The following is a 15477-nucleotide window of genomic DNA, read 5'->3' on the forward strand; positions in this document are numbered from 1 at the left end:
TTTGTATTTTCATCGTCAAGGGGCCCCACTGGTTGTTTAGCAGGCATCCTGCTTCTGATGTACTTAAAAAACATTTTGTTATTACCTTTGGAGTTTTTGGCTAGCCGTTCTTCAACCTCCTCTTTGGCTTTTCTTATTACACTCTTGCACTTAAGTTGGCAGTGTTTGTGCTCCTTTCTATTTGCCTCACTAGGATTTGACTTCCACTTTTTAAAGGAAGTCTTTTTATCTCTCAACTTGGAGGAGTGGTAGATACGCTGGAGGGTAGGGATAGGATACAGAGGGACCTAGATAAATTAGAGGACTGGGCCAAAAGAAACCTGATGAGGTTCAACAAGGACAAGTGCAGAGTCCTGCACTTAGGACGGAAGAATCCCATTCACTGTTACAGATTAGGGACCGAATGGCTGGGCAGCAGTTCTGCAGAAAAAGACCTAGGGGTTACAGTGGATGAGAAGCTGGATATGAGTCAACAGTGTGCCCTTTTTGCCAAGAAGGCTAACGGCATTTTGGGCTTTATAAGTAGAGGCATTGCCAGCAGATCGAGGGACTTGATCATTCTCCTCTATTCGACATTGGTGAGGCCTCATCTGGAGTACTGTGTCCAGTTTTGGGCCCCACACTACAAGAAGGATGTGGATAAATTGGAGAGAGTCCAGTGGAGGGCAACAAAAATGATTAGGGGGCTGGAGCACATAGGTTATGAGGAGAGGCTGAGGGAACTGGGATTGTTTAGTCTGCAGAAGAGAAGAATGAGGGGGGATTTGATAGCTACTTTCAACTACCTGAGAGAGGGTTCCAAAGAGGATGGATCTAGACTGTTCTCAGTGGTACCTGAGATCAGAACAAGGAGTAATGGTCTCAAGTTGCAGTGGGGGAGGTTTAGGTTGGATATTAGGAAAAATGTTTTCACTAGGAGGGTGGTGAAGCACTGGAATGGGTTCCCTAGGGAGGTGGTGGAATCTCCTTCCTTAGAGGTTTTTAAGGTCAGGCCTGACAAAGCCCTGGCTGGGATGATTTAGTTGGGGATTGGTCCTGCTTTGAGCAGGGGGTTGGACTAGATACCTCCTGAGGTCCCTTCCAACCCTGATATTCTATGATTCTATGGGGGGGGGCGGGAAGGGGGGAGTAGTGTTGCCAGTTTTGATTGGGTTTATTCCCAGGGCTTCATTACATGACAATCTTCAATGAAAAATTAATCTTAATTCCTGGAGTCGCCAGGCCAATCAGCAGGGGCGGGGGCACTGGGAGTCCAGCGCGGGGAATGGCTGGACAGTGCACCTCTCGTTGGCCGAGCTCTCCAGGGCCTTGCGGGGAGGCTTGAGGCTCCTGGCCCAGCCCAGCTCCCGGAGGGACTTCCCCGCAGGGCCACAGAAACTGCCGGGAAGGAAGCGGCTGCTCGGCTGCGGGTGACTCACCAGCCCTGGGAGTCCCGGTGTCGGGACCTGTGTCCCCGTGAGTCAGGACCACGCACGGGAGCAGGTATCGGCTCCGCAACCCAGAGCCCGGCCCACGTCACACACCCCGCACACCGCCCCCCCCAGCTCCTCCGCCCGGCCCCCCCACCAGCGCCCCCCGCAATGCCCGGCCCGCTCCTCCGCCCGCCTCCCCAACAGGTCCTCCGCCCCCCCCGCACTGCCCGGCCCCCCCAGCCCCCCCCCCGCACTGCCCGGCCCCCCCACCAGCGCCCCCCCGCACACCGCCCCCCCAGCTCCTCCGCCCCCCCCCGCACTGCCCGCCCCCCCCACCAGCGCCCCCCCGCACTGCCCGGCCCCCCCAGCTCCCCTCCCGCACTGCCCGGCCCGCTCCTCCGCCCCCCATCACTGCCCCCCCCCGCTCTGCCTCCCCGGGGCCGCAACCTTCCCGCCCCCCTCCCAGGTCAGGCCAGTTCCCGCGCCCCAGTCAGCCCCGCTCACACCGGCCGGGGGCTCGGGGGTCCCCGCCGGCGCCCCTGCCCGCTCCTCCCCGCCTCTGCTGGGCGCCCAATCCCGGCCGCGGAGGCCGCTCCCCCCGCTCCCCTCCCAGCCGCACCTGCGGCCGGGAGCCCCTAGCCCGCAGCCGCCGCCCGGAGCGCTCCGCCGCGAGCCGCGGACCCAGGTCCCGGTGAGTGACCGGAGCGCGACCCGCCGCCACCCGCCGGACCGGCCAGCTGGGGTGCCCGCCTGGGACCTCGGTGCCCCGTGTGGGGATGGGGCTAGGGAGGGGCTGGGTGCGCGCCTGGGACCTCGGTGCCCCATAGGGGGGATAGGGAGGGGCTGGGTGCCCGCCTGGGACCTCGGTGCCCCATGGGGGATAGGGAGGGGCTGGCTGTCCCCTCTGGGACCTCGGTGCCCCATAGGGGGCTAGGGAGGGGCTGGCTGTCCCGCCTGGGACCTCGGTGCCCCATAGAGGGGCTAGGGAGGGGCTGGCTGCCCCGCCTGGGACCTCGGTGCCCCATGGGGGGGCTAGGGAGGGGCTGGCTGCCCCGCCTGGGACCTCGGTGCCCCATAGGGGGCTAGGGAGGGGCTGGCTGTCCCGCCTGGGACCTCGGTGCCCCATAGGGGGATAGGGAGGGGCTGGCTGTCCCGCCTGGGACCTCGGTGCCCCATAGGGGGGATAGGGAGGGGCTGGGTGTCCCGCCTGGGACCTCGGTGCCCCATAGGGGGGATAGGGAGGGGCTGGCTGTCCCGTCTGGGACCTCGGTGCCCCATGGGGGATAGGGAGGGGCTGGCTGTCCCGTCTGGGACCTCGGTGCCCCATAGAGGGGCTAGGGAGGGGCTGGCTGTCCCGCCTGGGACCTCGGTGCCCCATAGAGGGGCTAGGGAGGGGCTGGCTGTCCTGCCTGGGACCTCGGTGCCCCATAGGGGGGATAGGGAGGGGCTGGGTGTCCCGTCTGGGACCTCGGTGCCCCATAGAGGGGCTAGGGAGGGGCTGGGTGTCCCGTCTGGGACCTCGGTGCCCCATAGGGGGGATAGGGAGGGGCTGGCTGTCCCGCCTGGGACCTCGGTGCCCCATAGGGGGGATAGGGAGGGGCTGGCTGTCCCGTCTGGGACCTCGGTGCCCCATAGAGGGGCTAGGGAGGGGCTGGCTGTCCCGCCTGGGACCTCGGTGCCCCATAGGGGGGATAGGGAGGGCTGGCTGTCCCGCCTGGGACCTCGGTGCCCCATAGGGGGGATAGGGAGGGGCTGGCTGTCCCGCCTGGGACCTCGGTGCCCCATAGAGGGGCTAGGGAGGGGCTGGCTGTCCCGCCTGGGACCTCGGTGCCCCATAGAGGGGCTAGGGAGGGTCTGGCTCTCCAGTCTGGGACTCCCCCTCACATGGCTGTTGCAGTCCCCTGTCCCAAACTCCTGAGCTGCTCTTTGCCAGGTTTGTTGGCTCCGTCCTGTTTGGGGTTGTGTTGCTTAGCTGCACAGCTGGCCCCGTCACCGGCAGGCCTGGGCGAGCGGGGACACAGCTTGTTTTCCGGCTGTTCTTACATGCAGTCAACCTATAGCATTTATCTGGCGCTATCCCATGGACCCCCTCTGCCCAGGGCCCTGTGATGGCCAGCGGGAAGCTGAGTCAAACCCACCCGTGGGAAGGACAGAGAAGCCTAAAAGTCACTGGGCAAGATGTTCAAAATGGGTGTCTACACGTAGGCATCGACATCTCTGCATAGCCCCCGATACGCTTCGTTCGACCCAGCTCCGCTCCAAGACTGTCCCTTGACATGAGTGGGAATCACACCAGTTCCCTGAACTCACTTTCATCTCCTGTCTCTCTAGGATTTTATACTGTGCGCACTGTCATGGGAACCGAGGGCCTGGGGCTGAGGATAGGGATCAGCCCCACGAGGGGTGGGAAGACAAATTCACGCTTGTCTGGAAAGCACCCAGAGATCCTGGGATGGAAGGTGTCGGCATTAATTCATTAGTATAATTGTTATATGGGGAAAGAGGAACATTGAGTCAGTTAGGGCCTGAAGGGAAAGGAGGAGAATGAGATAATGGAGGCAGAGGGCTAGATTCACAAAGGGATTTAGGCACGTAACTGCCACTTTAGGCACCGAAGTCCAAAATTCAGATCCTCAAACAAGCTGATCTGCAGGTGTCTAGGTCTCCCCTAGTACAGCCCCTTATGCCTCTGCCAGAGGCTGTCCACTCAGCTCCTAGATCCTCAAGCCAGGTGTTCCCCTGCTTATCATGCCTGCCCGGCCCAATCCCACGGGCTGCCTGCGAAACACCCAAGGGGGAGATGGCTGTGCCCCCATAGACTCAAGTGATCAGTGGATAGAGCATTCACACAGGACATGGGGACCCCAGTGCAAGTAAACTCAGGGCTCCCCACCCCAAGCACTGAGCTACAGAGTCATGCTCATCTCACTCTCTTTTTGATCCAGTGAATCTGTAAGTATTTTAAATACAGCGAAACAGCTCCAGCCGGACAGATTGAGCGGTCGCTCTGCCTGGCGGTTCAGGCACTCCCTGGGGAGATAGGCGAGCTGCTCCCAATCAGGTTGAGTGGGGATTTGAACTTGGGTCTCCTGTATTCTGGGTAAATGCTGTCATAGGCGGCAGGTTTGTATAATTTTTGGTGGGGCCCAAAATGGTGGTGCCCCCCCCCCCGCTCCCGCCCTGTAAGCCGATATAAAATGAAGCTACAACGCGTCAGTGCCACAAGATTACAAGGGTCAATTAAAAGTGGAAAGTCAGAAGCAGCACTTGCCTACTTCAATATACGGTATTATATTTTGTTGCATCTGTTGTGATGAAGTGGGAATGTTCTTAATATTTTCTCTGAATACTGTGTGGGTGCCTCAGTTTCCCCTGCAAGATGCCAACTGAAGGTGTTGGGGACAAAGAGATCAGGTGGCCTCCTTGTCCAGAAGAGACACAGAGGCCAGAGGAGGGAGTGTCAGTTTGGAGCTGGCTGGGGAAATTGGGAGAGACTCAGAACTTGGTTCTGGGCTCCCCACCCCCCAAGATGGACCTGACAGAGGGGTTCTGTTTTCTGTACCAACAAGCTCTGTTTAAACTGTGTTCCCGTCATCTAATAAACCTTCTGTTTTACTGTCTGGCTGAGAGTCACATCTGACTGCGGAGTTGGGGTGCAGCGACCTCTGGTTGCCCCAGGACCAGCCTGGGCAGACTCACTTTGGAAAGTGCATGACGTGGAAGGGCATGCTGAATGCTCCGAGGTCAGACCCAGGAAGGTGTAAGCTTCTTGCCCTGGAGACAGTATGCTCCGAGAGAGGAGGCTCCCCCAGAGTCCTGACTGGCTTTGTATGGAGATGTTCCAAAGCATCACAGCATCCCCTTCCACACCGTGCACTTCCCAGAAGTCCGCACAGGCACTGACACTCCCTCCTCCGGCCTTTGTCTCTTTTCCAGGCATTAGGAGGCCACCTGATCTCTCTGTTCTCCAACACCTTCAGTTGGCACCTTGCAGGGGAAACTGATTTGGGAGAAATGAAGTAAAAGCTGCCCAAACCGAGCTTGAGCACTCCTGAATTTTGAGGTGTTCAAATCTGGAAGGCAGGTGCTGGGGGTGGGAGAGGGCTGGGGGCTCCATGGGGGAGCATGGCAGCAACTGTCTGGAGCTGCATGGAGCCAGACACGCTGGTCTGAGTGGCACAGTAAGCAGTTTGGGGGTTGGAGAAGAGGTAGGGAGTTCCGGGGGGCAGTCAAGGGACAAGGAGCAGGGGGAGTTGGATGGGGCAGAGGTTCGAAGGGGCAGTCAGGGGACAGGCAGCAATTGGATAGGCATGGGAGTCTAAGAGGTTTATCAGGGGACAGGTAGGGGGTGCGGTCCTGGGGGGGGGAAGTTGGGTGGGGTCTCAGGAGGGGGCAGTTGGGGACAAGGAGAAGGGAGGCTTAGATAGGGGCTGAGGTCCCAAGGGGCAGTTAGGGGCAGGGGTCTCGGGAGGGGGTAATTGGGGAACAAGGACCAGTGGGGCTTAGATAGGGGGTGGAGGTTCTGGGGGGCAGTTGGGGCAGGGGTCTGGGGAGGGGGCAATCAGCGGACAGAGGCTGGGATTCAAAGGGCTCTGGGCTGCTGGCAGCCGCGGGGATCCCAGAGCCCTTTGAATCCCAGCCCCGGCTGGGAGTCAGAGGACTCTGGGCTGCCTGCAACCGCAGGGAGCCCAGAGCCTTTTAAATCCCAGCCGGGGCCGGGAATCAGAGGGCTCTGGGCTGCCCGCTGCGGCGGGGAGCCCAGAACCCTTTAAATCTCAGCCGCTGCTGGGATTTAAAGGGCTCTGGGCTGCCTGCAACCGCGGGGAGCCCAGAGCCTTTTAAATCCCAGCCGCAGCCGGGAATCAGAGGGCTCTGCGCTGCCCGCTGCGGCGGGGAGCCCAGAGCCCTTTAAATCTCAGCCGCGGCTGGGATTTAAAGGGCTCTGGGCTGCCTGCACCCGCGGGGAGCACAGAGCTTTTAAAATCCCAGCCGCGGCCGGGAATCAGAGGGCTCTGGGCTCCCCGCCGCAGCAGGCAGCCCAGAGCCCTCTGATTCCCGGCCGCGGCTGGGATTTAAAGGGCTCTGGGCAGCCCTGGCGGCGGCTGCGGCAGCGGCGGGGGGGCGCTCCAAGCAGGGGAGAAAAAACATTGGTGGGGCAGAGCCCCTGCTTGGGATTTATTCATGGGGCTAAAGCCCCAGAGCCCCATATAAGTCGGCGCCTATGAATGCTGTGACACGGGGAGAGGGGAAGGGGGAATGCTGCCGCCGCCTTAGTTTTTCCTGAAAAAAAGGCTGACCTGGTTCAGCCCTAGACTCACAGCTGCCTAACTCCCTGGCATTTCCTGCTGGCTCACTTAGGGGGCTCTTCACTCAGCTTTTGTGAATCCCTTTCTTAGTGGGTCACTTTCCCCAGGCAGTGTATAGGGAGCCTGGGGGCCTACCTCGGGTTTTCGAATTCCAGTGGGTACAGAGTGCCTAGACATTAAGTGCCGCAATGCGGAGCAGTCTCCATGTGAATCTAGCCCCAAATCTCCAAGGAGCCGTTCGGGAGCTGCCACCACGAATGTGGCTGAGAAAGGCGGCCTGCCTTTCTGCTCCTTGTGTGCCATGGGGAGGGGTGGGCTGGGCCAGGCTTCACGTTAGCGGGAGGTTCCGCAGCAACAGCCCCCTGGCATGGGGTGGAGGCAGTGGTTAGACTAGAGGAAGGTCAGAACAGTCAGACTACAGTCACGTCCTGGGGTGGGGTCTGTTCCCCTGCACTCTCCCCGTTCCCCAAAGGGCAAAGCACTGGGATAAACAGCCTGGGCAGAATCTGCTCCCGACTTCACATGGGCCCAGGCAACAGGGGCTCAGGAGTCATGAATCACAATGTTTGCGAGCAGCAGGGCCGTGCCACGTGACTCCCATCTCACGTGACTCCCATCCCACCATGGCAAGGCTTGAGCAGGGCTGAGCTCCTGTCACTGTGGTGTGAAGGGGAGGGAAGGAGGTCTGAGGATCGCCTCCCCCCCACCAAGCTGCCAGAATGGTTTTCCCCTAACTATAGGCCCCTCAGTCTGACATGGAGCCCAGGCAAAATAATGGATTGATTGATACAGGACTTGGTTCATAGAGAATTAAAGTAGGGTAATATAATTCATGTCAATCAGCGCAGGCTTATGGAAAATGATACATGGTGATATACCTATCTCATAGAGTTGGAAGGTCATCCAGTCCAGTCCCCTGCATTCACTAGCAGGACCAAGTACCATCCCTGATAGGTTTTTGTTTTGTTTTTGCCCCAGACCCCTAAACACCCCCTTTAGGGATTGAACTCACAACCCTGGGTTTAGTAGACCAGTGCTCAAACCACTGAGCTATCCCTCCCTCTTCTGTTAGAGTAATTTGATATCTTCTCTTGTTGAGATTACTAAAGGGAATAGTATTGATGTAATAGACTGAAACTTCTGTACAGCGTTTGACACGGTACTGCATGCCATTTTGAGTATTAAATTAGAACAATATAAAATTAACATGACACACATTAAATAGATTAAAAGCTGCCTAACTGTTGGTTGAAAAAAGTAATTGTAAATGGGGAATCGCCATTGAGCAGGTGTGCTTCTAGCGGGATTCCACAGGGACTGGTTCTTGGCCCTAGGCTATTTAACATTTTTATCAATGACCTGGAAGAGAACAGAAAGTCATCATTGATCAAGTTTGCAGATGACACGATTGGGGGAGTGGTCAGTAATGAAGAGGTCAGTGATACAGAGAGATCAGGATCGGTTGGTAAACGGGATGCAAGCAAACAAATGTAAAGTTATCCATGGAGGAACAAAGAATGCAGGCCGTACCTACAGGATGGGGGCTGTGTGATGAAGTGGGAATGTTCATAATGTTTTCTCTGAATACTGTGTGGGTGCCTCAGTTTCCCCTATGCAGTTCTTAAGTATCTAGGTGGTGGGATAAGGGGGTGTGATTGTTGCAGAGCCCGAGAGGGCAAGTGTGATGGTGTCTGCACAGAGAATGGCGACACCCTGTCTCCTGGCAACTGATGGCCTGGGCCCCTCCCCTGCAAGGTGCCAACTGAAGGTGCTGAAGAACAAAGAGATCAGGTGACCTCCTGGCCCGGGGAAAGAGACAAAGGTCAGAGGAGGGGCTGGAGGGAGTTTCAGTTTGGAGCTGGCTGGGGAAATGGAGGGAGGCCCAGACCCAGGGTCTGGGCTCCCTGCTCCCCAAGATGGACCTGACTGAGGGGTCCTGTTATCTGTACCTACAAGCTCTGTTTTGGACTGTGTTCCTGTCGTCTAATAAACCTTCTGTGTTACTGGCTGGCTGAGAGTCATGGTGAATTGCAGGAAGTGGGGGGTGCAGAGCCCTGACTCCCCCACCCTCTGTGACAGGCTGTATTGTGGGAGCAGCGACTCTGAAAAGCATGTGGGGGTCATGGTGGATAATCTGCTGAACATGAGCTCACAGTGTGATGCCGTGGCCAAAAGGGCTAATGCAGGGGAATCTTGATTAGGAGTCGAGAGGTTATTTTACCTCTGTATCTGGCAGTGGTGCGACCACTGCTGGAATCCTGTGTCCAGTTCTGGTGCCCACAATGCAGGAAGAATGTTGCTACATTGGAAAGGGTCCAGGGAAGAGCCATGAGAATTATTAAAGGATTGGAAAACGTGCCTCTGGGCAGGGGCTGTAAACACTTCCTGTCTGATTGTGTTTCAGGAGCTGGGCTGCTAGATCCTCTCCCATCCAGAACACACAGATGCTCTGTTGTTGAGTATCTCATGAGGGCCCTTCTTCAACAGCAGGTAAATCAGCTCTTGGCATCAATGGCAGCTCCTGTCTTGGCTAGGAGAGCAGGCGGGGTAGGATGCAAAGAACAACAGACTGCCTGTCTGCCATCTTGCACTAGGGTGTGTGTACGTGAGCCCTGCAACTTGTGCTGTGCAACAGCAGGAGGCCAGTGCCTGCTTCCCCAGAGGGCCCCTTGAGCTGCCTCTGTAGGGGAAGGTTTGCTGTACTGAGAGAGGTGTTGGGAAGGAAACTTTCCCTGCTGCTCAGAACTCTCCTGGGGACCCTGCACAAGGGCTACACTGCAAAGCAAGGGAGGCTCAGGCCTCTGACTGCTAGATGCAGAAGGACAGTACCGGGGGGGTTCCCGTGGCACTAGCATGCTCCAGGCCAAAGGCCCACGCCAACCACAATGCTCCATGCTAGAGGCCGATACGGCTGGAGCACACCATGCCAGCGGCCCTCTCCGCTACTGAGAGACAGAGAGCGCGGGCATATGTAATGCACATTGGTGACATGGTTTAACTTGCCAGTTCCTTCTCTCAGAGGGGTAGCCGTGTTAGTCTGGTTCTGTAGAAGCAGCAAAGAATCCTGTGGCACCTTATAGACTAACAGGGAATGAAAAACATGAAAAATTACAGTTATCAAGAGACGATGAATCAGTTAAGGTGTTATCATAACCTTGTTGCAAAGATAACGTTTGTCCTAGTTCTGTACTAGTCTGGTGCAAGTGATTGTGGTTCCAGCACGGAATTATGGATCCTTAATTACAGCTCCATATTTACTTCCCATCAAGACTTGCATCCGAAGAAGTGGGTATTCACCCACGAAAGCTCATGCTGCAAAAATATCTGTTAGTCTATAAGGTGCCACAGGATTCTTTGCTGCTTCTACAGTTCCTTCTCTAGATTTCTCACTGTTCTTTGGATTTGTATTCCTTAGCTAAAGTACAAACTGGAGAATTTATATAAATCTTTGAGGATTATTTGCTTTAAAAGGTGTGTTGGCTAATAAGAAATTACAAAAAGCAGAATTCAGATGGTTGGCTGATAATATTTACAATGTCAAAATGGAATTTAACATGAAAAATTACAGTTATCAAGAGACGATGAATCAGTTAAGGTGTTATCATAACCTTGTTGCAAAGATAACATTTGTCCTAGTTCTGTACTAGTCTGGTGCAAGTGATTGTGGTTCCAGCACGGAATTATGGATCCTTAATTACAGCTCCATATTTACTTCCCATCAAGATTATATCCCAGTGGAATTATGGAACTGCTCTTGTCAGTTCCACCTAACAATTTTATAGCAGGATTTAGAATTTTAGACAAATGACTTCGTTATCAAAGAATGTTAGTTTTCAGTTCAGAATGACCTTGCCCATGACTCAGAGCCATACTTTGCCACTTACACATGCACAAGACTATCATACGCTAAGCCCAAACTGTAATATGCATGTCATAATTATGAAGTTGTTCTAATTTCTCTGGAATTTCACTAGTGCTGCAGGTTCTTATGCCACTTTAACCAAAGGTTCAAATAGTGGTCAAATCATTTTTATTGGTTTTTTTTTTTGTAATTTTTCTTGTTTGTTTCTTCATAAAAAGATGAATTACAGCAATAGTGGGAAAATCTTTAGTTTATAAGCCAATTTAAAGTGTCTTCTTCTTTTTGTCTAATTCTCTTGAAAGTTGTCTAATTTTTAGGTTGACGTCTTTAAAACACTCAGGATTTGACAAAGTAACTTTTGCTGTAATGAAGCCCAGGTTTCAATTACATCATTATTAGGCTGAGCTAGAGTGATGAGTTTCTCTTGTCCTAGCACTCTCAACTGACATAATGAATCAGCATGACTTGTAAATAACTAAGACTAAACTTGTTAGTGAAATACAAGTGCACATACATTTGAGTCATTCAGAGGGTTTTAATAAAGGTACATACTTTCTGAGAAGCATTTAGCCTAACATGACCAAATCGTCACATGAATAAAAGTTGTTCTGCTACTTAACAGTTGGAACTGGTATGAATGTGGGTTCTCCAGCTTAGCTTCACTGTTGCAATGACTGGTTCTTGAGTGAGATCAGAGTTCATTCAGGTGAGTCACTCAAGGCATTAGGACAGTTGGAGTCTTACTCTTTTTCTGAATTTTGCAGTGGTCTCCCCAGATAGGACTTTAAAAGACAGAGGGGCCACATTCAGAAAGGAACTTATGGCACTGCAACACGGAATCCTTAGGCATCCCGCTGCCTAGTGGGATTCTGAGCCCTGATTTAAGCTAACGGCTCCATGATACAGTGTGTGGGGAGAACCAGGTCTGTAAGACGAGTTCTCAGAAGCATGCGGAGTGGGGGGATGCCTAAGAAAGCTAATAGGAAATGCTGAGGAGAGGGGCAGGGCTTAGCTCTCAGATTCATAAAGGTACTTAGGTACCTAGCTCCTATTGATCCCGGCCTGTCAGGCCAGAGGCCTATTTTTTTATTAGGATTCCCAGTCTGGCAGTCTCTCCTTTGCCTGATTTTGAACAAGGCCATGAATGCAGCTCTCCCAGGCAAGTGCCGGACTGCCAGGCTCTTGACTGTTCTGGCACGTGTCTCTGTTAATCTGACTTGTTGAAGCCGTTCCATTTCCTGTAACTACTGAAATATTCATTGGGCCAGTGCGAGTGTGCGAGTGATTCTGTAGCCCAGTGCACTCACTTGGGATGTGGGAGAGTCAGGTTCAAGTCCCTGCTCCAAATCAGGAAGAGGAGGGATTTAAACAGGGTGTGCTGGGCTACTGGCTGTCCTGGGAGTGTGTGCACACTTGTGAGCCTGAAGAACGACCAGTTTGCCTGCCCCTGGCAGTTTTGTGCAGGGCCTGATCCTGTAGGCATGGTTTGAGAACACCTACCAGACCGAGTTCTGCTGGGGAGGCGGGTGGGGAATATTTCATCTGAGCAGCCAGTTGATGTGTCAGCATGAGCGAGGGCTCAAAGCAGCTCGTTAGCTGTGGGGTGGCATCAGTATTTAGGCATCTTTCTCATGTCCACCAACAGATAGTGAGGTGCGGCGAGGTTAGGCAGTAGGTCAGTGAAGGTTTTGAGAATGCCAGTGGCATCTAAATGTTGGATTGAGCCCCTAGTGGGGCAGTTAGGAGCCAAAGTATCCTTCGCTGTTACCCAACAGAGGGCACACTTGCTGGCCAGGTGACGACAGTCCTGTTAACAGTCTCTCTTGTCCAGATGTTTCAACTTCAGGTAGTGACATATTGAACAAAACTTTGTTTTCATTCATGCCTCTTGGGAAAGCTTGAAATGTCAAACCAGAAGATGAGTTTTGTCCCCTTTATGGCTTCTTGCCACTTTGTCTCTGGATAATTCCCGTTTCTTTGTGCAAAATATTTTGTGCCATATCAGTTTGTATAGTACATGTTGGGCCATCCGCTGAATACCCACTGGCTCATCTCCAGTCAGTAACCTGCTTCCGCAAGTTACCTTCTGTGGGCCCTGTGGTGAGCTCCTTTGGCCAACTCTTCATGGCTCCAGCCTACTTCCACAAGTCACCTTCCCTGGGCCCTCTGTGGTGAGCTCCTTTGGCCAACTCTATGCAATTGCATGCTCTTTCCATTAGCACTCTTTGCTGTCTGCAGACATGTCCATTTTGAAGTCAGTCTTTCTGGAAAGTCTCCTCACACTCCTGGATGGCTCTGTCCTGCAGCAATGTCAAGTCATTTGACTCATTTGCTTGGTCATCACCAACAGGAGAGAGCAATTAATGAAATAGCACAAAACAGCTGTATGCATCTCTGTACCGGTCCTGGATTAGTCCCTGAACCTCGGTAATAAGGTTAGTAGGAGCCCCAGGTGCAACAGGTTCTCAGTGCAACTGCCAGTCATACAGCTTCAGCATGACACGGGGCTGCGTCAGCTCCTTTAATGCAAAATCAATCCCTCGTGAGATGCAGTTTTGTTAAAAATGAGTTCTCTTTCTTGTAGATGGCTGGTGTGTGCGCCAGGGTCTGCGCAGGCCCTTTCTTCAGGGCACCGTTTATGGGTTGCACTGACACGTAACCCCCAAATAAAGCAGCTCAGCACAGATCCAATAACTACCTTTACCTAGGCCCAGCAACTTCTTTGCCTGACTCTCCTGCTCCTGGGCACTCTTCCCCTGGCCTTGCAGCCCATCTGCTGGGGCGGGAGGAGCCCCAGGAGCCAGCCTGCTTCCTGCAGCTCCCCTTCTCACACTGAGCCCTTCAGGGCCTACATCCACACAGGTATTGTCGTGCCTGACAGTTAGGTGTCCTGCTGCCTAGCGGCATTCCCAGCTGGGAGTTAGGTACCAGGCCCGGATCCCCAGTAGGACTCGGGTGTTGCAACACTCAGCATTTCGGCATTTAGAAGATCACAGGAACAAACCACTGTGACCCACAGAGCCTGGGTTAGGCACCTAGGCTCCCTCTACAAGGCACGGGGAGCGAGAGGCACCTCAGAATGCGAGTCACCAACGCCAGCACGCTGGGCGGGGAGCTGCCAGTGTTAGCCAATGGGAGATGGTGATGAGATGGATGTTTCCTAAGCCCTGCCCCTCCCTCGGAGTTTGGTACCTAAGTCCAGGCTGCAGGGAGGCGCCTATCTCTACTTGTGATCCACAGCCGGGAACCCCTCTGCTGGAGTCCGGTAGCGTAGGTGTCTACGGGTATGTCGAGGCTGTAATAAAACACCCCTGGCACCGAGTCTCAGCTGACTTGGGGTCATGGGGCTTGGGTTGCAGAGCTAAAAATTGCAGTGGAGACATTTGGACTCAGGCTGGAGCCTGGGCTCCCAGACCCTGCCCCCGCCCCCCAGGGCTTCAGAACCTGGTCTCCAGCCAGAGCCCGCACCTCTCTACTGCTATTTTATAGCCCAGAGCCCAAGCCAGCTGCGGTTGTGCCGGGGGGCTTTTATTGCAGTGTTGACGTTCCCTCAGTCATTCCGTGTCAGAATGAGTTAGGCACCTGCCTCTGGAAAGAGCTGGAGGAAGAGCCACCTGCCTGGTAACTTTTCACCCAGTGACTAGAGCACTCAGCTGGGGTGTGGGAGACTCAGGTTCAAGTCCCCCATCTGCAAGAGGGGAGAAAGGATTTGAACAGGACTCCCAGGAGTGGGTGCTAACCACAGGGCTATGGGCTAGTCTGCTGGTGAAGCTGCTCCAGTTTGGATAAATAATTGAAGAGTCATTGGAGCAGGAGGACTGGACCTGGGCCTGGGCCTCCCACAGAGGCTGCCTGGCCTACAGGCTCAGCCTCTCTCTGTATTTATCCAAAGTGGAACAGCTCCCACAGAAGAGACTGAGGGGCCCTTTTCCTTCAATCAGAACACCCTGTAGGTCAGTGATTACTGCACTCTTTTGGGAGGTGGGAGACCCCTGTTCAAATCCTTCCCCCCCCGCCGGTAGAGTGGGGATTGAACCTGAGTCTCCCACATCCCAGGTGAGGGCTCTAACCACTGGGCTAAAAGTTATAAGGGAGGCACCCGCCAGAGTCTGCATGGGACCCGATTCGGTAGGCAGTCTCTGCGCATGGGTGCGGGAGGAGCGCCCCTCTTCTCCTGCTCTGTGGATCGCGCTGGGGCTTGGGCAGGAGAGAGATGTCTGAACAGTGTACGGGTCTAGAGGCAGACACATAGGCACTTAGGGATTTGGCATTTGTGGATCTAGGTCCTGGGGCTTTCAGGTGCTTAAAGGGTCAGGCAGCTTCTTAGCCAAGGTTTTGAGGATCCAGAAATTGGGTTTAGGCACCTAAAGTGGCAGTTGGGCACCTAATTCCCCTTGTGGGTCCAACTGTGGGTGCCTAGCTCTGGGCTGCAAATTCCACTGGGTGGCAGGGCACCTAGGAGTTAGGCATCGGCACACCTTCGTTCCTAGCTTATTATACCGTAGAATAGCGTATCCCAGTGGTGCTGGGGGGGCTGCCGCTCCCCCGGCATGAAGTAGTAATAACAAACACCAAATACATGGTTTCCATGGTTTCCGTCATCAGCACCCCCACTATAAAAATTGTTCCAGCCCCCCTGGTGTATCCAATATATAGTTTGATCTACTATAGCTCTAGTACAAATGGGCTGGTCCTGCTTTGAGCAGGGAGTTGGACTAGATGAGCTCCTGAGGTCTCTTCCAACCCTGATATTCTATGATTCTATGATTCTATAAGCATAAAGCATCTAAAATAGAAGAGGAGGTAAAAGAGGAAATTACTTCACAACCTTGTAAGAGTTTGTGGTTCAGCCTGGCTAGTTAGCTGTTATTCATGCTGCATCCTCAGTGTGACACAG

The 15477-nt window shown here is 54.2% G+C and overlaps 1 protein-coding gene across 2 annotated transcripts in view; it reads left to right on the top strand.

The window, feature by feature from the left end:
• The first annotated feature begins 1347 nt into the window (after positions 1-1347).
• LOC123353183 (claudin-4-like) overlaps positions 1348-15477 on the top strand; it is a 34081-nt gene continuing 19951 nt past the window's right edge. Inside the window, exons 1-2 of one of the 2 annotated variants that reach the window (XM_044994103.1) lie at positions 1348-1482; positions 9123-9208. The gene's annotated coding sequence lies outside the window, so the exon portion shown is untranslated. Of the gene's footprint in view, positions 1483-2018; positions 2104-9122; positions 9209-15477 lie in introns of those variants that run through there. The other variant, XM_044994102.1, reaches the window with a different exon arrangement.

The sequence above is a fragment of the Mauremys mutica genome, chromosome 19 (genome assembly GCF_020497125.1).
Source record: "Mauremys mutica isolate MM-2020 ecotype Southern chromosome 19, ASM2049712v1, whole genome shotgun sequence".
In the NCBI taxonomy this organism is placed as follows: domain Eukaryota; kingdom Metazoa; phylum Chordata; order Testudines; family Geoemydidae; genus Mauremys; species Mauremys mutica.